Source organism: Pseudopipra pipra, chromosome 1 (genome assembly GCF_036250125.1).
Source record: "Pseudopipra pipra isolate bDixPip1 chromosome 1, bDixPip1.hap1, whole genome shotgun sequence".
NCBI classification, from domain to species: Eukaryota; Metazoa; Chordata; class Aves; order Passeriformes; family Pipridae; genus Pseudopipra; species Pseudopipra pipra.
In genome coordinates this window covers 28517002-28540190 of record NC_087549.1, presented here as the reverse complement: position 1 = coordinate 28540190, position 23189 = coordinate 28517002, and the positions used below count along the sequence as shown (strand labels likewise).

Here is a 23189-nt window from a genome sequence, read left to right as displayed (position 1 = left end):
GGTTTTAAGCAGTGCACAAACTATTCAAACTCACTGCTGGGCTGTACCTCCTCAGGAGATGCAAAATACCTCGATGAAGTATCAAACAGCCATAATACATCATTATGCAAAAGACACATTAATAACCAGTGCCACAAGAAATGAACTGCTATTTGTTCCTGCTGTTTTAACCAAAACTGCCCAAGGTGCAGATCTTCAGTTTGTTTCAGGAAGGATCCAACGACCACAATTCTGGACTTGCCATGGAAAAGACAACACAGCAAAAAAGTTCTACACAAGTGACGCAGCTCGAGGTAAAAAACATTTGTATTTACAGGAGTTGCAGAAACCTCAAAGGACTACCAGTTGCTTAAAACCGGTTTTAGCCATAAACAGAGGGAACCTACAACCTCTCTTTGTGTTGCTAGGGGAGAACTCCAACTTAAAGTCTGACAAATTGTTGATTACAGAGGCAAACCAAAAATTAGAGAATCATACCAAGGTAACAAAGAACAAACAAAACAGGGGAGATCCTGAAAAGCAAATCTACCTAGTTTTTGTTTCCAGCAGGTATGAAGCATTGCAGCTTTGTTTCAGTGGGATCAAACTGAGAGAAGCCGCTGTTAGTTCTAAAACAGCTCTCTCAGTCATACCCCACCACCTAAATCTGTGTAAGTTGCTATTGAGTTTGTAAGCTTGTCATTTAGGGCAGAGCACAACTGAGGATCTGGACGGAAGAAATCCTGCCTTTACCAACATTCCAGCCTTGAAAGGACAATTTGGATAGGATGACAGCTGAGGACGCTGGATTTCAAGATGCCCTGGCAAGTTTTGGTGGTAATATTTTAATCCATCTCCTTAAGCACAGATTGTGGCAGAAATCAACAGTTTACCTTTAAAGGCCACACCAGATGCAAAACTGAACCAATGAAAGGCCTCAGGGCCTTCACATATGCATCTAAGAAAACACAATATGCTGCAATAGACTTAAAATAAATCCTGCCACGGAACAGTGAGAAAACTACAAGCCATGAACTAAGCTTCTGTATAGTTCTGGACTGATTGTCATTACCTTGGAAAATTTTAAAACAATCCTTTGATGTTATAATTGTGCTTATTATGCTATGAGGTTGATAATCTGTTTTGAAAGTTAATTTCCTTGAAATATTGTTAACCCTTACCTGTTTTTTGAAATGCGTTCTGATTGGTTCCTGTGAGTTACAAAAAATATGATTTGTATACAAATGCACGCAAAATCACATCCTGACCTGCCACAGCCAATGACTGACAGAAACTGAAAAGCTGCTAAAGCAGCAATGTTTAACACTATACCCAGAGTTTAAGGCAAGCAATTGCTTCATTCATTCTCCATCAAAATACAGGTTCTCTAAGAGACCATTCAAATAACAATCAATAAAGCTACATCATCAAAGTATGCCACACTGTCAGGAAACCACCCTAGAAAGTTAAATGCAAATGAGGCTTGGCAATCAGAGATATACATTTTGAATTAGACATATTGAAATTGTACATGCAAATAGATATACATTCACAAAACATAACTGCCACTACATTCACTAGACAAAACACAAAAGTGTAAAACACATGAGTTAGTTGCTTAGCAAACCTTTGGTACTCTAAAATGGATTAACATTTATAATAAGCTGTTATCTTCCTATGAAATAGGAAAATTCTCATGTCAAGCATTTCACACTGATCCATAAAACAGTAAAAACACATATTGAAAAACGTGCTAAGTTTAAACAAAAGGGGGGAGAACTGGTGTAACCTGTAAGAACATCTGGAAAAAGCTATGTATGTTATCAATTTTTGAGTTGTGACAGTGCTGAAAGAAGCAGGTCTGAAAAGCAGCACGCACCTCAGGCGTTTGTTTCTCCAAAGTTGCTAATCATAGTAAGATTTGATTTCAGGACGATGGATGAGATACCTAGGTTTGTGACATGGAGAGAAAGCTATGCCTAAAAGTTATAGAAAAGAACTCAAGCAAGTTTCTTCCAGGTGTGTAAAACCCTATTCAAATATGTGACCACAGCAACAGGAACCAGAGCAACGCAGAAGTTTGGAAAAGAGTTATGTTATGTTTTCAAGTTTACATTAGGAAATGACCAATGTGGTGAAAAGCAATCTCTGGAATGTGTGTGTGTGTGTGTTCATGTGTGTGTTCAGTGCGGTGGCCACCGATGTATGATATGAGTGTGTGAATGAAAATAGTTGTGTGATTGGTCAAATAATAAAAACCAAACACCTCACAAATAACACTACCTCAGCCACAGGTCGCTTTTGAGAAATTGTAGTTTGCTAAGATTACCCTGTTCTTAAATAAAGTTTGAAATCCCCAGTTATAAAAACCCTCAGATTAAAAAAGTTATAAGTTTATAGACAGTTAAGATAAGCCCCAAGTTAATAAAGTAATTATCCAAGTTGCACTACCCTATAGGAATATAAGAAGGTTTTAAAAAAGTTTACATTAGAATTAAGAAGCTGAGCAAAGCAATGTGCCGGATCACTGCGAAGCTTAGTAGTTTTATAATGTTTTGATTGTTAAAATTGTTGTTTGCATTGTTGTTTGCATTTTGTTCATACTGTTTTTGTGACTTCTTAATATAATTAAAAGAGGGGATGTGTAGGGGTGGGCCAAAGGTGGCACAGAGGATGTGCCAGGTACAGAGCCCAAGGAGCATGCCCCAGAGTTAGTAAACTGGTTGGTTAAGAAAGTCACATGATCTGTAAAGATAAAAGGGCGCGCGAGTTCGAATAAAACCTCTTTGTCTCACCACCGCACGAGGAGCATCACTTATTCCTTGTTATACAAGGATCACATGCTACAGCTGAGAATAATCTGCAACAAGGTGATCAGGGCAAATGGCTGCATTAACAGTTATGCAAGTAAATGCTGTGAATAAAAATGGATATATCATCCCAGCTTCTGATTATTATGTCACTCAGACATATACTGAAGTTCAGTATCAATGGGCTATTTCAAAGGTTATCAAAACTTCATCGTGAATGTAAGTGTTCTGCTGAATCCCTAATCTTTTTTAGAAAAAAGACATTATCTGTAAAGGCTTCCAAGTTTTCAATCGTGCTCTATTTCTTGTTCTGAAACTCCAGACAAATGGTCTAGAGTATATTTACTCTATTTTAGTGATGGGGAAAAGAATTAGAGACAGAGACCTTCCAACACGCTTTTACTATTTTAGGTATTTCTATTCATTACTTCTTATACTCCTATTTTCAAAGAATAAAAAATTCCAGTCTTTTCAATTCTTCTTCTGAGAAGTTGCTTATATGTTTTTGTGCTCATTACTATAATTCCTCTCTGAGTCCAGTTTTATTTCATATTATTCCATCTTTTTGGACAAGGTAAGAGCAAGGTGTTTCTGATAGTGCAACTCTGAAACACCTCCTGGTACTGTGACTTTGCCTGCAATGTTTTCTATCTACTCCATTTGTCTGAGAACTCACCTTTTTGAAATGTGATTACCTATTAAATGGACATCTCTAGTGGTCTAGAAACTGAGTCCATCATTTCCTAAACTGCTCCTGCTAATATAAAACAGTAAGTGCAAAAGTAATTCAAGTATCCTCTCCAACCGTCGAGAGTGTCTATGTCTCTGGAAATCACTCTTCTGAGAAGACTCCTTGAATTTGAAAGGATAGCAGATAGGCTGTTTATGACAATTGCATATTATCTTTTAAGGTACAGTAACCTTAAACTGTACTTACACTTTGGAGCAATTTCTGTTAACCACACTTTCTGTGTGCAAAATGCTCCACTGTGGTCAGAGAAGACCCTGGTGACACACACATCTCCTGACAAAAGTGTTTGGGATTGACTTGAGATTGAACAAATGTAAATTCTGTGTCATCAGAAGGATCCTTTGAATTTACACTGAGAGACAGGAAATGCCTCACGTATTCTATTGCTCAATTCTTTTGTATGTTGTTCCATGAATTACTTCCTCAGAGAGTAAATACTGGTAGGAATCTAACTCCAAATTCCCATTATTATTTGAATGATGGCTATGGGTCGTACATTGTTCTGTACAAGGCTAAGAAATTTCCCCAAAAGTTTCCTTTGTAGTATGTTTAGCTAAAAAGTGTGACACAGGTGGACATGAGTTATGTGCTGCAATCTTGACTAAGTCAAAATTAAGCAAAATGAATCGTTGTCCCTGGACTAAGAGAGAGAGACAGGAGGCTTGAAATATTGAGCCAAACTTGAGTTTGGTGGCAATATTAGTGAACCGCTATCCATACATGTTAGACATTTTGGTTGACTACAGAATAAGCCTAAGCAATGATTACATTAGTTTCTCTAGCTTTTAGGCAGATACTTTCAACAGAAATGGAAATCCATGGAAGCATATCTAACAATTTCTAAGTATATCACTGGAATTTAGGTCATACCTAAAGACAAATATTCAACAAGAAAAGGAATGGATGATAGTTCACTAACTTCTTCATTTGAAATTCCTGAAGTCATGGAGTTGTTCTCCAGATGAGATACAATGAAAACATGCCAAATTCCTGAAAAAAATTAATCTTTTTCATACTTGCTCTGCCAAAGCTGGAACTGAAAGATGACTGAAACTAAAAGCACACTGATATGTATTAGGAAGTGCAGCAGTTCAGCTTTACTGAGGTCATACTTAGTGCATATAGGACACATCCTAGAGGACTTCTTGCCATCCCAGTACTATAACTTACCTGCAAGGTGTCCTTGCTAAACACCACCAGTTTTTCGAGTATCAGAGAGTAAAGATGGGTAAGATGAGACAAGCTTTGCCCATTGTAGCTCAGGCAGATCAGCACACGCGTAGCAGCTGATGAACTGCAAAGAATCTTACCTGGCCTCGCCTGAGAACAGGGATGACTTCACTTACATTTTATTCTGAAGTGTACATATTATATTGAAGGGCAGAGTGGCATGGTTCATAAAGGAACAAATGGAAGGAGAACTAAATTGAAAGTTTTTGGGGGTTGGAGTTTGGATATAGATTTCAGTGGAGTTAGAAAATATCAAAGACGTGGGTACGTGGCTATTAGTGATGGTGGGAAGACAGTATTCCCTTTCCAATGACAGCTGTTGCATAGAAATATTCTTTCCATGGGAGTCTGATTCCTGGAAATGGGAAGAGAGAGGAAGATCCTGAAGAAGTTGGTAATGAGATGGGGAATCTTAAATCTAGTGCTGTAAAGCAACAGCCTGCCTTCCTTAGGCTCTACAGGTGGTGGGAAAATGGCATTGCAGCAAAACCATGGCAAGGAGGCAGAATATTAAGGACAATCCTTCAAGAGAAAGCAATTAAGGAAGGACTTGTGAGAAGGATTTTTCAAATAATCTATGATCTAAGTGTCTTAGGTTAGCAAAATCTGATTAAACTGGAAATCTTTCACTGTTGTATCACCCTGTATATCCAGAACATTTGTTATACTTTCCCTTGCTATCTCCTGTGAGTTTACAACTGCAGACACATATAAGAAAAATTGGAGAATATTAATTCCTTTATGTGTTTAGACCTGTAAAAACATTTGCTTACAGCCATTAGCCTTTCAGTTTGTCTTTTGTTCTTCCTCCCTTTTTTACAATTTCTCCCAGAAACATTGCCTGATTTTTACTGCTTTGCTGTGATCTCATAAATCTGATTGTTCTTTATTTTCTACGTTTCTGCTCTAGCAATAGCATATTTTTTCCTGATGTGAGGTGTGCAACAATGTTTCTTTTTTTTTTTTTCTCTGGCATTACTCCTTCTTTGGTAAATGGATTGTAAAAAACCTAACATTTTCATTTCAGATGCCAGGAGTGAGTTGACAAAGACTTTCTGCATACCCTGCTGCTCTGCCTGGAAGGTAAAGAAAAAATAATCTTTTTGTACACCACATGAAGCAGGTGAAAGTCTTTGCAATCAGAAGGATGTGAAAACTTTGTGAAAATGGTTCTGTTTAATACTTTCCCATGGCAAAGGTTAGCTCCCACATATGCGTGCTGGTTGAATTATACATTTTCCTATTAAAGTGATATGCTTCAGAATGATTTTGTAGCTGATGATACCCGAGGAAATGTACAGTTTGTCACTGAATTTATTAGTGACGCATGCCCTGGGCCTAGGCTGGGTGCTGCATATCACAAAGTACAGAAAGCCACGCAGAGTCTATTTGGAGGCTGTTTATTTCTAAGATGCAGGCATTTAAAAGAGTAGTAAAGGGCATATTATTATGCAGACTTTCAGGCATATTAAGTCTGGAGAAATATGATACAGATATATCGGTAGCAATCCACAAAGAGGCTATAGACAAGCCTTGTGCTAGACAATGTGGATTTTACAATATGGAAATAAAAATTGAATCTGTGAATGCTTAGAAGTAATATATGGAGTCTAGGAGGAAAGCTTGCTAAGTTGAAGTAAAAAAACAAAGAAATTGTTGCAACCATTTTGAATTTGGGGAGATAACGTGACCTTGTCATTCCTATACCTCTCTTACATCTGTCTGATAGGAACATGGAATTTCTCATTTAGTTCAGGAGCAGTCACTTATGTTTTCTTCCTGACAAAACTGAAATGGAAGAAACCTTTTACCCATGGGCACCTCATTCTTATTAATTCTTGCTGTTTTGTGTCGGCATCAGAAAATATATTGTCAACAATATCACCAAAAATAAATTCATGTAAAAGGTATTTAATTTCCCCCACCATATCGATGACTTCATGTGTGGTCTTTATGAATCAGAAAAGAAATCTAAATTCTTTATAAAGCAGAAGGGACCTCAGTTTTTTTTTTGTTTTGTTTGTTTGCTTTTTTGTTTGTTTTAGATCAAATATATTGGGGTTTGGGTTTTTTTTAAAGGGTTTTCATTGTGAGGCCCCCCAAGGGAATGGCATGAAGTTGTGTCAGGGGAGGTTTAGGTTGGATATTAGAAAAATGTTGTTCACCCAGGGGGTGGTTGGGCACTGGAACAGTTTCCCCAGGGAAATGGTCACAACAACAAGCCTAACAGAATTCAAGAAGCATTAGGACAATACTCTCAGGCACATGGTGATTTCTGGGCTGTCATGTGCAGGGCCAGGAGGTGGACTTTGATGATCTTAGTGGGTCCTTTCCAACTCAGAATGTTCTGTGATTCTGTGATATTCAAAATTACAGATTGGATAAGTTAATTAAAACAATTCTCAAAACCCATCACTTTAAAAATATTGTCAAAGCTGAGTTCTTTCATATGAAAAATAGTTTATATATTGATTAGCTACTTTCTCACTGACTTGGGTAATTTCACTGAAATAAAACTCAGAGTAGGAGGGTAATACCTGCCATGAAACAAATTTGTATGTGAGGTGAATGAAGGTGAGAACTGCCCTTAAATCACACACATACACACTCACACACACACACACATACACAAAAAAGGTGAGACAGAGTTGGCAAGAACCAAATGAGCTAGGAAATCAAAAGACAACATGAGCTTCACAAGGGCTCTTCAGATTTCACAGTGACCCAGGCTTTGAATGCCTCATAACCTATAAACAGAGGAATGTGAGAACAAGAAGAGTTATCTCCCTCCTTTAGTCTCCTACATAAACTACTTGAATTACATAAAAAATACCTAATATATTTATTGCATAATAAAAATACTTAATCTCACCATTTGAACAAAAGCTAATTGAACAAAAAAAAAATCTACTTGACAAAAACCAATACTACCTACTTAGCAACAAATGGAATAAAAACAAAGGAACTGAACATGAGAGTTACTGCCTCAGACCTGTTTCTTGAGATGGGGGTTGGATTATGACTGTTTCCTGGAACAGAACACATAGCAGGCTTGACTCAAAAGTGCCTTCCCAGCTCTGGAATGATTTCTGACATTTTGAAATAGCTATCACAGCGTATCATAAGCAACGGTTTATTGCTGTCAGAATCCACACTGGAAAAATAGATGCTTTATAGCTTCTGCTGCTCCATAAAGAGAAGCATCTGAGTAGGGATGTAATTAAATGTTTGGCATCTCAAGCGCTATGTGCAATGTTAATCTGAGCAGGTAAATCAGCTCAGCGTCAATAATAGTGTAGAGGGCATGCACTACAAGAATTTACACAAAAAACTACAAAAACAAGAAAGCGCATCCTTTTGCAAGCACTGAATAATAATCATCAAAATGGACTCTACAAGGACAGGTTACTGACACAAAATGAAAGCAACCGTAAAGCACACACTCCCCCAGAAAACCAGCAGAATGGAGATTAGAGAAATTGTTTCTACTTTCCTATTCCCAAACTTCTTAGGTATTAGTATTTCATAAAACAGTTCCTTAGCTCTTTCCACATGATTAAATTCCGGTTATCTCAGTGCAGCAGGATAATTGTATGCAGATCTGCAAGAATTTAACATTGTTATCTCCTTTTAAATCTTTAATACCGCTAAACTACTTTCCTTTAAAAAAACCAAAAAATTGTAATGAAATTGTTTAGTTGGGTCTTCATATTTAAGTTGTGTTATTGCTTGCTTTGGCAACAGAAATGAAATGTTTTGCTGGAAACATTGACAGATTACCAAAATAAAGGCCCTTATGGCTTTTAAAAATTTCCAGAGAGCTGAAAAATTCAATTAAAACTTTATGATATCATTTGTTTATACAATATATATGGCAGTATCAAAGCCTTAGATCTGGTCTTTCTAGTATAAGATTTAAACTTACATAAATGATTATTTAATATATTTTCTTCATATATCTATCTGATCTGTTGACTTGGTTTGTGCATTACCCGGGGGAGGAATAGGAAGTCAGGACATGAACTCCACATTTTAGGGTATCAGGAACTGTATCCAGGAACTATAATTGATTCTATGAGATCTCAATGAAACTAAAGCTGAGCTTCAGGTATTCCCCTCATATGTATCCAGATATTTATCCCTTTCCAGATATCTAGCTCACTCTGATTTCTACGACATCAAAAAGGAAAGGTGACAAGGATGTTGCATCATGACCTGCAACATCCCATGGGATGGGATGCCACATCTTATTTACTCACAAAGTATTCTGGGACCCACAAGGATCATCAAATCCAGCTCTTAAGTGAATGGCCTCTATGGGGATCAAACCCATAATCCTGGCATTATTAGCACCATTATTAGCTCTAACCAACTGAGCTAATCTCACTCTTTCCAGTCAGGAAGACATAGATGAGGCACCAACTCCTTTGGTATCATGTATTTAAGAACTTAAGGTCCTCACTCAACTAACACAGAAAGGTAGGTACCCCCTTCACTCACCTGCAGGTATGATCCAGAGGGTATCTACTTTAGAAACTCAGAGGAAAATCTCTGCACACAAGTGGAGATGCTGAGCTGAATCCATGGATGTACTCCATCTTGTGAAGTCAAGCCACAGAGATGCTCACGTTTACCTGCAGGATCTATTGCTTTAAGTAAATTTCCCTGTTGTCACAGCTGGGCAAGTCTTGAAGTGATGTTTCCTTGCAGTTTGATATTGGGTACAAAATCAAGAGAAAGAAACCTCAACTTCTCATTCCGAAGATCTGTACAACTGACTGCTTGTCAGATGACATTCTGGGTCCATTCAGCTTCTCAATTCTTCTGATCTGCCCCTTCTTCCAAGGCAGCAAAATATGCAATAATTTGTGCAAGTTTAATTTTTTTTCCTGATTATTTTTATGGTAAGATATTTCCCTAAGTTTTGTATTTTCTTAGCAAACATTCAATATTTTTAAGTAAAATTTACTGGGAAAAATGCTGTACTTTCTTTTCAGCTACATTTCTTACCTTTTCTTGTGCATTACTACTCTACAAGATTCTACTTCCTTGCACATAGAAACACAAATACTTGTGTAGTCTCGATGACAAAGTATTTGGAAGATGGCAAGGTGTTTAAAAAGTGAAATGTGAACACTTTGGGAAAAGAGTTTTCTGTTTTATCAACCTGAAAGTGAAGATTGCTGCTTGAATCATGAAGCTCTACAAAAACATGAAAAACAACCCCCCAAATCTTTACAGATAGTCAAGCATATGCACAAAGAGCAAGCATAGATTTCAAATTCACAACTTCTTTAGTATTTTTTACATTATTTTGACTAATAAAATAGCTCTCTCAAAAGAGATTGAAGCTTTCTGCCATATCTAATCCATGTTTTATCCAAGAAACCGCTATCCTAAGCATATTTGAGTAAAACTTTTTATACCTGTCACCTGCTTTTAAACTCACAAGTTTTTTTAAATTACATGAGCGCAATAATTACCTCAGTCCTTAGCCACAATCTGTTTCCACCCTCAAAAGGTCTTCTGATGGTGTATTTGTACTGCAGCTATAGTGTTGTCTTCAGCTATTTTGAGGTTTTATGTGACCACACATCACTTCTGTTGCTCAGCACATTTTCCCTAACATGGATAACCATCCATGGTAAAAAAGAATTATTTTGGCAGTGTTAATTTATAGGACTACCAATATTCTATGATCTAAGTTTTTCTGGAGCAGTAGGGCCCTACATGGCAGGAGTCTCTTTTATATATGATGAATAGACATGGTATAAGGAAAAGTATCAGCTTCTCGTGGTTAACACTAGGCACACTCACCTGTTTTCTACTATGATGCATTTTCCCTCTATGTGTTTTTAGCTTCCAAGTGTTCATTTTGCCTCACAGCTGAAAATTAGATACTGCAGGTCTCAGATGATGTACTAATTGATCACTAATTGGAAGTATGAAATTAATAATATTCACAATCGTAGTCAGAAAAGGGGACCAATTTTGGAATATACCTATTGTTTTTCAGATAGGATTTAGTTAGAATGACAGAAATTATCAATAATTATTTATACTCCATGATCATAGCAATTTAAATAAATAGGTTATGGTCTTCACATTTTTCCAGGCAGTATGTATGCATTTTGCAATATGACATTCTTGTACTGAATGGTAACCAAAGGGAGAAGTTTTTTTTCCCAGTGTATTCCTTGAAATGAAGAAAGGAGGACACTAAAGTAAATAATTTTCTGGCTGGTTTCACTCAAAAGCTCCTATGGAATCTGCTGATAGCTTGAAAATAGCTTAATAAAAAGTTGGAAAAGGAGAGATTGAATAGGATAAGTAATAAGAACCAAGGTGAAGAGAAACCCTGAAAGATCAATCTACTGAAGTACACTGAGTTTCAACAGAATCCTTTCAATTAGATGGCTCTCAAACCACTTCAGCTGAATGTGGACCCTGGAGTGCAATTTGCAGAGGTACCAAATTGATAGAAATTGTTTTTCTATAAAGCACCTTGGTGTGTTAGCTTTGATTAATCAGAGGCAATTATCACAGCTAACAGAGCATAGCTACACAGAGAAACTGCATTCACGGCAAAGTTCACAAACCTCTTGCATCTAGACACACGAAGTTCCACAGTAATGTTGCCCATATGCAGGCCAATTTGTGCATACTATTGCAAGTATCTTTTCTAAACACCACAGTTGTCATGTGTTGGCTTCAATACCAGATGAGCTCTGTCACAAACACCTCTGTACTTGGGAATTTTGAAATAACTAGACTATCAAAAATTGAAACAGGCTGCCCAGGGAAGTGGTTGAGTCACCATCTCTGGAGCTATATAAAAGATGTTTATATGTGACCTTAGTGACATAGTGTAGTGGCAGACTTGGCAGTGTTGTGTTAACGGTTGGATTTGATGACCTTAGAGGTCTTTTCCAACCTAAACAGTTCTGTGATTCTGTGATTTTTGTGACTAATTTTCTGTAAACATTCAAGCAACAAGATGTATAGGTTTCATAGTGCACTTGGACCATTGCTAGAGTCCTAATCTGGTTTATATGCTTGGGGTAAATCAGTGCCAAACTGAATTAAAAATGAAATCTTCTTTTGGATGTAATAGTTGCTAGTATTCCAGGGGCCAAACTTTCAATGACCTATTTAATCCTTTTGCTCATTTTGCTAATTTAAAGTATTTCAGGCTAAATACCACATAATATGGAGAAGTAGGTTGGATTTATAATCTCTACTGAGTTTACTTGCAATGCACTTCAGTTTTTGCTGTCCCCATCTCGGTGGGAAGTAATCCCTTCAACTGCGTCGTATAACTCCATCATGGAACTGTGAATCAAGGTCCTTCCCCCCCTGTGCTAAACTTAGAGGTGCTTGCAAACAAACTGAACTGCTTGATGGGCTCTATAAATACAGAAAGTTATGATTGTGGCAAGTCAGGGTTGAATAGGAGGTTTATTCAGCCAGCTCTGCAAAGGGAACTGTGATACCTGACAATAGGATCAGTGGTCAGATGGAGGCAGCAAATTCTTATAGTTCCTTGCTTGGTCTGACTGTGAGCCAAACTCTACATTAGCTGTCTCAGGGCCAGAAGGGTGACCTGAATTCTTATTGCCTGTGTTCAAGAGAACAATTACATCACTTGAAATGCAGGCTGACAAAGTTCCCCTGAGATGCGCTTGCAAAGACTCCCTGCATGTTCAAGACCAGTGGTTGAAATGAAGGATGTAATATAATCCCTGTTTTTGGAAGTATTATTGTCTGTATTTCATCTTTTCCCAGGTAACATCATAAACATTTAATTTCATGGGCAGTAGCAGTGGAGTTTCTTATAGAGTTTTACCATATATTACAGCTAGACCCTCCAAAAACAAATAAAAGAGTAATTATTTCCTTATAAATGCTATCACAGCAGCTCACCCAGAAGAACTATTTCTTTCTTTTCCTAAGTGCTGTTGGAAGTAATCCAAATATACTGGAAATTAAACTTTCAATTTTGCAGTGAGGAAATGGGGACTGGGGACATTAACACTGTAGCTCAGAAAATACTTTGAGAGCTGCAGAAATGGTCACTGGTTTACATGGCTGTCACACTGCAATCCAGAAACCTAGGCAAGGATCCTGTGTGCCCTGTGCTCATCACAGGGTGGTCTGAGCTCCTCCAAAGGGTGACACAATTACAGCAGCTACTTAGAGGACATACTTATCCTGGGGGTTGAATCTCAAACTCTGACACTGAGCATCAAGGTAACTTGCCGTCCGCTGCAGGAAGGAAGCCCCGCTCAATGATGAGCACATGTTTAAGAGCAACCAGTGTCATGTGGTGATGCCACTACTTGCCTTTTGCATAACAGAGACAGGGAAAGGAGGGGGCATAGCTTCACTTCCTCTCAGCCTGAGGATGTCCTTTGCCTCTTCAAATCTGCTTGTTTGTTTCCCCTCTCCCCCCCCCATCCTCCCCCACTGCTTCATCTCTGTAATTAGGATCTGGATTTAGATTAGAGACTGCAACCTTCTTGCCTGTGGTGCTGTCCTTCCATCTGTCCAGCAGCAAGCCATAAACCAGTCTGCACTGTCCCCTATGGAGAAGATTTCAAGAGAAAAGGAAAGCCTCATGCCTTCCAGCTCTGCTGGGGCAAACAGTGAGACAGGGGTTTTAAGGCAAAATGAGTAGGATGATTTTTTGTTTTGTTTTTCTGTGTGGTGGTAATGCTCTAAGGCTAATCTCTATTGTATTATGAATTGTACATACTTGTAGCAGTGATGGCCAAGACTGTCACAGCAAACTGTGCAAAATAAAGTAGTATGAAGCAACTGCTGAGCAAAAAGATGTAGAGGTTTCATTTCTTATTGAAAGGTATTGCCATTTCTGTAGAAAATTGATTCCTTCAACAGCAAAATCTACAAAAATGCATTAGGAATACATTATTTAAAAGTAAAAGCATCAAAATATAGTTATTTTGTCAGGTTTGCAAGTTTCATTTTTCTTTAAAAAGCAGTTGTAAATCAGTGTATTTTTAAAACTGCACAGAGGGCAAAAATGGGAAAAGTTTGGGATCCAAAAAAACCCTGGGGTCTCTAGCTCAGCCTGCCACATTAGCTATGGCTTAGTAGCGTGCATTATGCAAATATAGCAAAGAGCCTTTTAGAACACGATTAAAGACCTGACCTACAGATTAAGTAGGGCCATCTTAATATTGTGCATGAAAGGAATGTCCTGTGTTGCAGACTAAGATAGCGAGGAATAGGAGAAGCTACTCTGGGTTTAATTTTCCAATGCTAATTCCAAAAATAAATAGATTTGTGGGAAAAAATAAAGAAAAATGAAATTCAAGACTGATGACCTATACAGTCTTTGATTTAAACTACAATGGTCCCTTATCTGCTGTTCTCTAAATAGCATATTAAAATATTATATAATATGTTAATGAAAAATGACAGATTTTAAATTTTTTTTCTATCTTCCTTCTTTATACCAAAATTTTATCTACAAGGAAGCTTTAGTATTTCTTTCTAGATAGGGAGACAAAGCATTTTCTATTTTTTTAAATATTGCTTTTCATTCCATGTATCTTCTACAAGAGAAAGAATGAAGTACATTTATGGTATGATGAGATAAGAAAATGCAGACAATATGAAAATATATGTGCTCAATATTATAAGAATATTTTTACAGGTAACTTTTTCCTCTTTAGAAAACTTGCTGCTGCTATATTGCTCTGTTTGTGATGTAGGATGAGAATTGGTTGGGATGAAATGCTGCTTGCAGCTCAGGCTGTTGGGTTAGGTGCCCTAATTTAATTTGCTTGTATAAGCTTTCATATCTGAAACTAGGCTGCTGGCATAAACAGTTGATCAAATTAAAATGCCTTCTTGGACAATAGGGAAACAAGAAAAATAGCTTTATCTGCTTATTATTTTTAAAACATCCTTTTGCTAAAAGAAAAAACAACAGAAAAAAGACAGGAAAGATAAGAAAGGTGAAGGCACTCCTGAGAAGGGAATTTTCTCATCATAAAATTGTTGTCAGCTAATAGAAGAATAGGTCAGACGAACCAACTCTTTAAAAATCCCTGTGACACTGGTTACAGAGTGAAAGTGGATAAGCAATTTACAGAGTGTAATTTACTCTTTGAACATTAGTTTTACATTGAGGCAATATCCATGATCAGACTACAAATACTTTGGTTAGAGTTACTGCATTTGGAGATAGATCTTTTATAGGCTGATCACAAATAATCCTGCTGCAGTGTATGTATCTCCTAGCTTTGAAATAGGATCTTTAGTGCTTGGTTCACATCACAGCTTGTGAATATCCTAAGTATAGCGCCCCCCCCCAAAAAAAAAATAAGAACTCAAAGCCAAAAGAATCTTAATTCTGTGGTTTAAATCTGTTTAGGAATGGTACTCCACAAAAAGGATTAAAGATTTCTGTCAAATTTATATCTCTTTTCCTTTTCTGATCCCTCTTAACTTTTTCCTCTGTGGTACCATTAGCCAAAGTGTAACCCAAAAAGATTTAGGTTTGATTTACTTCTAGAGTTTTAGACAAGGTTTCTGTGCTATGTTTTAAAGGCTTGGAAGGTTAAAAAAAATTATAGAATGAGTTTCCAATAACAAGAGATTGGAAAGCGGCTAAGGCAAATTTGAGTAATGACAACAAAGTAACCCACTGAATATCCACTGTCAGGCACTGGCAGCTGATGCATGTTCAAAACATGTTGAGTGCTGCCAGTTCCATCAGACTATCTCCATAATGGCATTGCTCCTAATGCTATATGCTGTCATTTTGGTCTGAGGCATGAACAATATTTTTGTTCTACAAAAAACAAATATTCTCTCTGCTTTGTGTCTTCAGAATAACAGGAGACACAGGTCAAAATAAGGATGGTCTAAGTGAAAAGTGAAATAAATTGTCTATCATTTTATTTTGCTAAGCTTCAAGAAAAATAATGATTAGCCAATTCGTGTGTGGTCACCCCCTTCTTCCTACTGCTAATAATCATACTTGTGGCACTAAACTATTTATATAGCCAGTAATATATCATCCCAGTAAACAAATATGAATCAGTGAACCAGCTGAAAATTCTGTCTGAAATGCCCTTCCTCCACAAAGTCAGCAGAGCATAACATATCAAAATAAAGGTCAGCACAACCCCAATTTGAACATCAGTAGTCATCTTTGATTGGGTTTGACTCTGAGTCTCATTTATCAGTGTTAGCCACTGAAACAATCTCTGTATTTTCAAATTGTTTTTAATTTGTTCCACTGCAGTCCTTAAAAAGGAAGACCATAATTTCTTCCCTTCACTTTGTTCAAAATCTTTTGCTTCCTCCAAATACATTGACCAAATTTACTTTTCAGTTTTCCAAAAAACAGACAAAACTTCATTAGCATTACTACTACTACTATGGCTGTTATTATTTTTGATATTACTATTACTACTGTTTCTGAATTTTTAATTCACCAAATACACCAGCTTCATCAGATAAACCACAACAGAGGTGAGGAAAATAACAGGGAATCCAAAAGATCATTGCTCCCAAATACTAGGTTTTTCTTAACTGGAACCATCAGCAAAGGTTAGAATTGGAAAGTTTATAAAGTTTTTTTGCCATTTTCCTGGCAGGCAACTAAGGAAAATGAGACAGAACATCTACAGTATATGCTTTTAGCTTAAGGGCTAGTAAAACTGATGAAAAGGGTAAGAGTAGGAAATGACATGAGCTGAAGAGAAAGACAATAAAAAGAAATAGATTTGATAGGAAACTCCTTTTGCTAGTTCACAGAAAATGGAAGCTACCTTTAACTGAAGATCTTTCCTGAGTGGATGTCAGGGCACAAAGGTGTTCACTGTGGTCCAATTTGTTTGATTAAATATTCATAGCCCAGCTAAGGGCAATATTTTCCACTGGTTTAATCAATGGGAACATTGCCATTGTCTCCAATAGGAACACTTTTGCCTAAATGAATACAATGTATATTCCTCTATGCAACATGAATATTTTCAGGCTTGAAGCTCATTTGCAGCTCTGTTTTCCATCAATTTGATGATTCAATTGCCTACACATTGTCATCTAGTGACATTTAAAATCATGTGTGGTATCTGAGGCAACCAAACAAAGCTCATACATATGTTACAGGACTTAGTGGGAGCAGTGCCTCCTGAACTGGCAAAAGCTGGCCAGGTGTTTTGCCCTAGGGCAGCTCAAATGACACTGGATGGCTATATTTGGGCAAATGTTTCATCTCAGATTTTCTGACCAGGTACTTCCAGTCTTCTTCCTCTGCTAAGGTTGAGTGCTGCTTAAGTCACAGAAATTAGTGAGGAGTTAATTTTGTTCACAAGGAAATGTGCAAGGCAAAGTACTGCTCTAAGCACTTGATGGTGATGGATCCATCTGCTTTTACCATCACTCTGCCGAAGTGAGCAGATTCTAAAGCTCATGAGTCTGACTCTTCTAGTACTAAATGACAAGATGTTTGAACCACCTTATGGTGCAAACTCAGAGGGGATACACTTGCTCTCTTGACATTCATTCTCTAACCCAAATTACCTTTTCTTTCTCTTGCAGGGCCCACATAATGGTCATTCAGTTATGAATGCATTTTGGCAATAGTGTGAGAGCTCTTCCTTTGATGTCTGTCAAGGGACTGTGTCAGTAGCAAGAAGGACACATCCTTTGCTGGTGTAACTTGACATATACCCAAAGAAATCACCTAGTACATTAGCTCATCACTTTTACCAAAAGAAACAGAAAAAAAATGAATTTTTGCTTTTAGTGGGTAGCTGAAGCAGATAGTATCCTTGGAAAGGAAACATAAACCTCTGTTTTTGTGCTTCTTGGAATTCTGTTTTTTCCTTAGCATCTCAGATTAAAGAAAAGAGCATGTTAGTAAACATCACTTGCATAGTTTGGTAAGGTCAACAGCAATTAAAACATGAAGTCATAGATTACCAGAGAATTAGTGTGTCTTTCTTCCCACCTGAATTATAATGTGATTTGACAGTTAAAGACAGATTTGTTGTTAAGTCTGAAATTCATGGTTGAATAAAGATTGAATATAAAGACGGAACATGTTTTCAAGCATGTATAAAAGCAAACCTTTGAATTCCTACTCTGTGCTCTCAGATGCCTAACAAAGAGTAGGAGCTGGAAAGAATATAGAGAGGTAGAGTGATTGACTTAGAGGGATTTGTTCAAGGAGAATGTTGATAACTTAGCCTGACAACTTAGCAGGATAAAGTAACAGTCTTCGAATACTTGAACAAGATAGACATGAAAATATGCAAGGGATTATTAAGGCTGACAAAAAGGATATCAAAATCACCATGACAGACAGTAGACAATAGCACTGCATTTTGTACACAAACACCTTCATAATGAATTAAATCTTATGATATCAACACGAGAAGCAAAAATAGAAAGATGCCCCTCTTTCTGTGTGAGGGCAGCTTAAAAAGTTACATGCAATTCCATAATTATTTAAGATCATTCAGCATATCTTTAGACAATTCAGGTTGAATTTAGTTTTTGTTGTTGTTGTTGTTTGTTGGGTTTTTTCTTTTTTTTTTTTTTTTTAAGAGTACCATACCTGAAGTAACAGAAAGAAAACAGTCAAAAGAATTCCAGGAAATATTTTTCTAATATAACATCTATTATTCTGAGCAATAATCTTTACAGGGAAAGGGTATGAATCCCAGCATTGAAGGATATATTGCAGAAAGCCATCTTGTGCTGACATTGGCGTTGACTACCTGATTTACTGTAGGGCTTCTTTTTTTCTCCTATCTCAAATATCTATTATTTTAAATTAAACAATCTTACAAGATTCATGAAATTTACCTTGTAAAAAGAGAAACTTTGAGCAAGACTATAAATGTACCTTAGTTTTTACAACATCAAGATGCCTTGATTTACTGCAGCATCTCTGCAACCCTATACAGTTGTGCTTGTCATTCAAGTCTGTCCATTGTAATACATAAAAACCATTTTATTTTTCTTCCTTCGGTGTGTATGAAATGAATAATTTATAATAACCCAAGATGAATCCTGGAATTTTTTAATGTATATTTTGTTATTTTTGTTAAGCTTGGCTTAAGTCCTGTAGTGTCCAGTCTCAGGGCTGTGTAGAGAATTTTCCCAAAGTCTGGTTTGTCTGCATGAGTACTATGCATGAGTGCATTTGTGTGACAAAGTTCTGGTAGTGGGTGGGCTGCATGGGTGGCTTCTGTGAAAAGCTGCTAGAAGCTTCTCCCATGTTAGATTGGGGTGGTTCCAGGCATCTCTAAGATGGACCAGCCCCTGGCCAAGGCTGAGCCCATCACTGACAGTGGTAGCATCTCTGAGAAAGGGGGCAATACTTCTGCACAACAGCAGCTGGATGAGAGGAGTGAGAATATGTGAGAGAAGCAGCTCTGCAGATACCAAGGGTTGGACTAGATGACCTTTAAAAGGTCTCTTCCAACTCAAACTATTTTATGACTCTATGATTCTATGAGCTGCAGCTCAGGGGAAGGACTCCCATTGGAAAAATTAGTGGAGGACTGTCTCCTGTAGGTGGTACACCAAAGTGGAGCAGGGGAAGTGCATGAGGAGTAAGGAGCAGCAGAGACAACCTGTGATGAACTGACTGACCCCATTCTCCATCCTCTGTTGCCTGGGGGAGGAGGCAGAGAAATCTGGAGTGAAATTGAGCCCAGGAAGAAGGGAGAGGTCAGGGGAAGATGTTTTAGGGTTTCTTATCCTACTCTAATTTGATTGGCAACTGTTGACTGATCTCTCTATCCTAATCTTGACCTATGGGCTTTTTGTCATATTTTCTCCCCATGACTGATTGAGGAGTGGAGTGATAGAGTGGCTTGGTGGGGCACCTGTCAGCTGGGCAGGGTCAAACCAAACACCACAGCTTCCTTTAAGTATTGAAAAGCCACAGTAACTCTCAGTCTTTCTAGTCAGAGGGTGTTCCATCCCTCTGATCATTTTTGTGGCTTTTCCCTGGACCTGGTCTAACAGATCAATGTCTTTCTTGTGTTGGGGGCCCCAGAGCTGGATTCAGTACTCCAGCTGAGGTCTCATGAGGACAGAGTAGAGGGGCAGAATCACCCCCCTTGGCCTGCTATTTGTGTTTCTTTTTATGCAGCCCATGATCTGGTTGGCTTTCTAGGCTGCAAGTGCACATTGCTGGTTTGTATCTAGTATTTCATCCCCAGTATCTGGCAGACCTGGGCTGAAGATCTCCTGGGGGACCCCTGAAAGGGCCCAGCAGGGTGTTCATTCCTTGTTGAGGATTCCCACCTGCCATTGTTCCCCTGTGCTTGTCTTGGCTTGTTGAAATGGATTGTTTCTGGGTTGATGGCTCCTGTGGTGGACCTGGAAGTAGCTGGGGCAGGATATTGTTTAGGCTCTCCCCACCTTTCCCACTGCCTCTTTGTGCTCATTTGTGAATGTGCAGATGAGCTTTTATCACCTCACCATCTCATTTTACACCATGAGTATACCCATAAAAGTGTTTTTGTTTAGTCATTTGGATGGATAGCAGAAAGAAGAAGGAATTTAAGGACTGTCTGGACAAGCACAACCTAAGGTCTAATTCTGCTTTCCTCAGTGATCTTGGAATATTGAATCAGTCTTCAATAATCAGAGTTCTCAGTTTAAAAAAGAATTATGAGAAGACATACTGGAATCCCAGTTTGATTCTGAAGATAAGCACATACAAATCTGGATGATATTCAAATATCAGAACAATAGAGTCAAGGTAAGTTCCAACTGTCAAAGTACTGGTCAAGTCAAGATCGAGTTCCAACACCAAATACTCTGAAGATTGTTATTGATATTGTGATAGCCTTCAGAATTTCATATTTTCTGGTACTTGCTAGGGTTTTTTTTCCAGTATTTTTAGCTAACAAGGAGTTTTAGCTATGTCTCAGAAAACTATTCATAGCAATAGAGAAACACACTCAATAATAAAAAAACACTGTCTTTTCCCATAGCATGCCTTGCAACTATAAATATTCTCTCTTTCTTACAAATTTCTGCAAGCTAAAAGTGTGCAACACAAAGAGCCAAGGGACCTGCAAGATACTATTAATTGAGGTGTATAACCTCACTGTTCCTTTGTCCATTTATTTCCTTAAATAACAGGCTTGACTTACAAGGAAACGAAAAAAGATGCCACAGCTAACCCCAACAACACATCTTGTTCTGTAGCTAAGTTACTGAACATCAATCATTTAACAACCTACTGTAAAATTCAGTCTAGGTATAATTGTGTTTTTTCACTTGCTTTCAGTTAAAAAATATTCCATTGTTTGGTTAATGCATGACCACTCAAATAAAAAAAACCAAACAACTCTCCACTATTTAAATCTACTATGAAGCAACATAGTCTCTGGACATGAAATAACCATCCATAATGATTTACCCTTGAAGATACATTTCTCGGTAGATACCCTAATGCTTTTAAAATGTACTTTACCTATTAATAGTACAGAAGTATTTAAATGTACTTTACCTATTAATTGTACAGAAGTATTTTATTCCAAATGATCCTTTTGCTCTTCCTTGCCCCAGAGAAGGGACTGCTGTTAGTTTCAAACATGCTTTTCCCTCATGCAAAACATTCAAACAATTCTATAATTTATTATTAGTTTCAATTTTTTTTTTTTTAATTTCAGTTTAAATAGAATGTTGGTATCGAGTTTAAAGTTTTAGGTAAAAAAAAAAAATATATATAAAAAAAATATATATATTATTATATATTACACTTCCATCAGTCCCCTTGAAGCTTCTCCTTTTAACTTTAGACCAGGAAAAGCCTTTTTAGGCTGATAAATAACCAGTCTCTCTCTCTTGTGGGAGTTTTCGGGGCTCCTGAACACTCCCTACCAACCTTCAGCTGTTTGTGGAAGTCCTTCCTTCCTCACAAAGTCCGAGAAGGTAGCTCTGAGTCCCTTTCTCCTTTGTCCTGTGTCATTTCTGCTGTGTGATCTCTCCCTCTCGGTCTCATACCTTGGTTCTCTAGGCTGCTGTAGTATAGCTTATCAACGTACGTGTCCTCCAAGTCAGTTTTCGGCTGCCCCTGGTCATACCTTGGCAGGGCAACTCCTGAGCCCTTCTCTTGTGACCCGTCTCCAATTTCGCCTGGGATTCCTTTCCCTGGCTCCGAGCTGTTTTGTTACCAGCCTGTCCACTTGGCTTTGCTTCAATGCTGAGCCTTGCACCACTCACTCCCCCTAAACAGCGAGAGGGAAAAACAGCCCCCTTCTGCAGCCTGGCTGCAAAGGGGGGTGAAGAAGAGGGCCAGGCCACAAGGCCTGCCTCTCTCTCTCTCTCCCCCACTTACCAGTTGTTTGTGAGTCGTCCCTCACAAGCATACGCTCACTCCAAGGCTGTTTCTAACTCTGGCCTAGGCAGAGTTAGGGGGGCCGCAGGGCTCCCCTCTCCCCTCCAGACAGGGGAAGAAGGAGCCCAGCCACCCCCTGGCCTTCTCCACCTACACGCAGCAGACACCAACAGAAACTGCCAACAGCTTCTGGTGCTGTGTATATATGATTTTGAGCAGAAGTGAACAAGACGAGTGGTGACTGGCTCTCCAGGGAACACTGCCCTGGCACCCAATCACCTCTGAGCCCCCGACTCTCAGGGGGGGCCAATCTTAAACCATGACAACTCTCATCAAAGGCAACCTCCAGTCGAACTTCCTCCACCATTTTTTCAACAGTAGAACTCTAAAAATGCATTGTTAAAAAGAGAGGGGGAAAAAAGGAGAAAAATATTTCTTCTTTGTAGCTTACAGCTTTTAATGCTCTGTGTTTAGACTGCTGGCAAAAAAGACAGTGTTATAAGCTCTGGAGGATGTATTTGCTGTCCATGTGCACATTTGTTCATTAAAGATGAAACTGAAATAACATATCACGAGATGTACTTAATTTGATAGTGTAAACCAGTTGAGAAACCACTTTAAGATCTCCATTATACATATATCTCAATTGTAAAGTCTCTATCCAATCCCAACTCATCCTGGGAAATGCATATAATAAATGTTAATTATAACAGGATGGTTAAACTTCCACAGTGAGGAGATACCCGTTATTCCCAAAGTGACAATCAGCTGTAGTTATCTTTAATCACAAACAGGAGAGGTTTTTATCTGCTTCTTGTACAAATGTACCGGCTAGCTCTAGCAATGGGCCAAAGATTCTATTTCCTGTGTGCCCATCTCATTGTATTGGACACACCTCTTAAAATTACACAGTATTAAAAGCTGAAGGCCTCATTGAGGTCTTAGATCTAAACTGAGAGAGAGTAGGTTTTGATTATATATTAGGAAGAAATTCATTACTGTGAGAGTAGTGGGGCACTGGAACAGGATGCCAGAGAAGTTGTGGATGTCCTATCCCTGGAATCATTCA

The 23189-nt window shown here is 38.1% G+C and overlaps 1 long non-coding RNA gene across 1 annotated transcript in view; it reads left to right on the top strand.

Moving 5' to 3' along the window:
* LOC135416459 (uncharacterized) overlaps positions 1-23189 on the top strand; it is an 82941-nt gene that overhangs the window by 9532 nt on the left and 50220 nt on the right. Inside the window, exon 3 of the long non-coding RNA XR_010431590.1 lies at positions 5798-5853. This is a non-coding gene — a long non-coding RNA (uncharacterized LOC135416459). The remainder of the gene's footprint in view (positions 1-5797; positions 5854-23189) is intronic.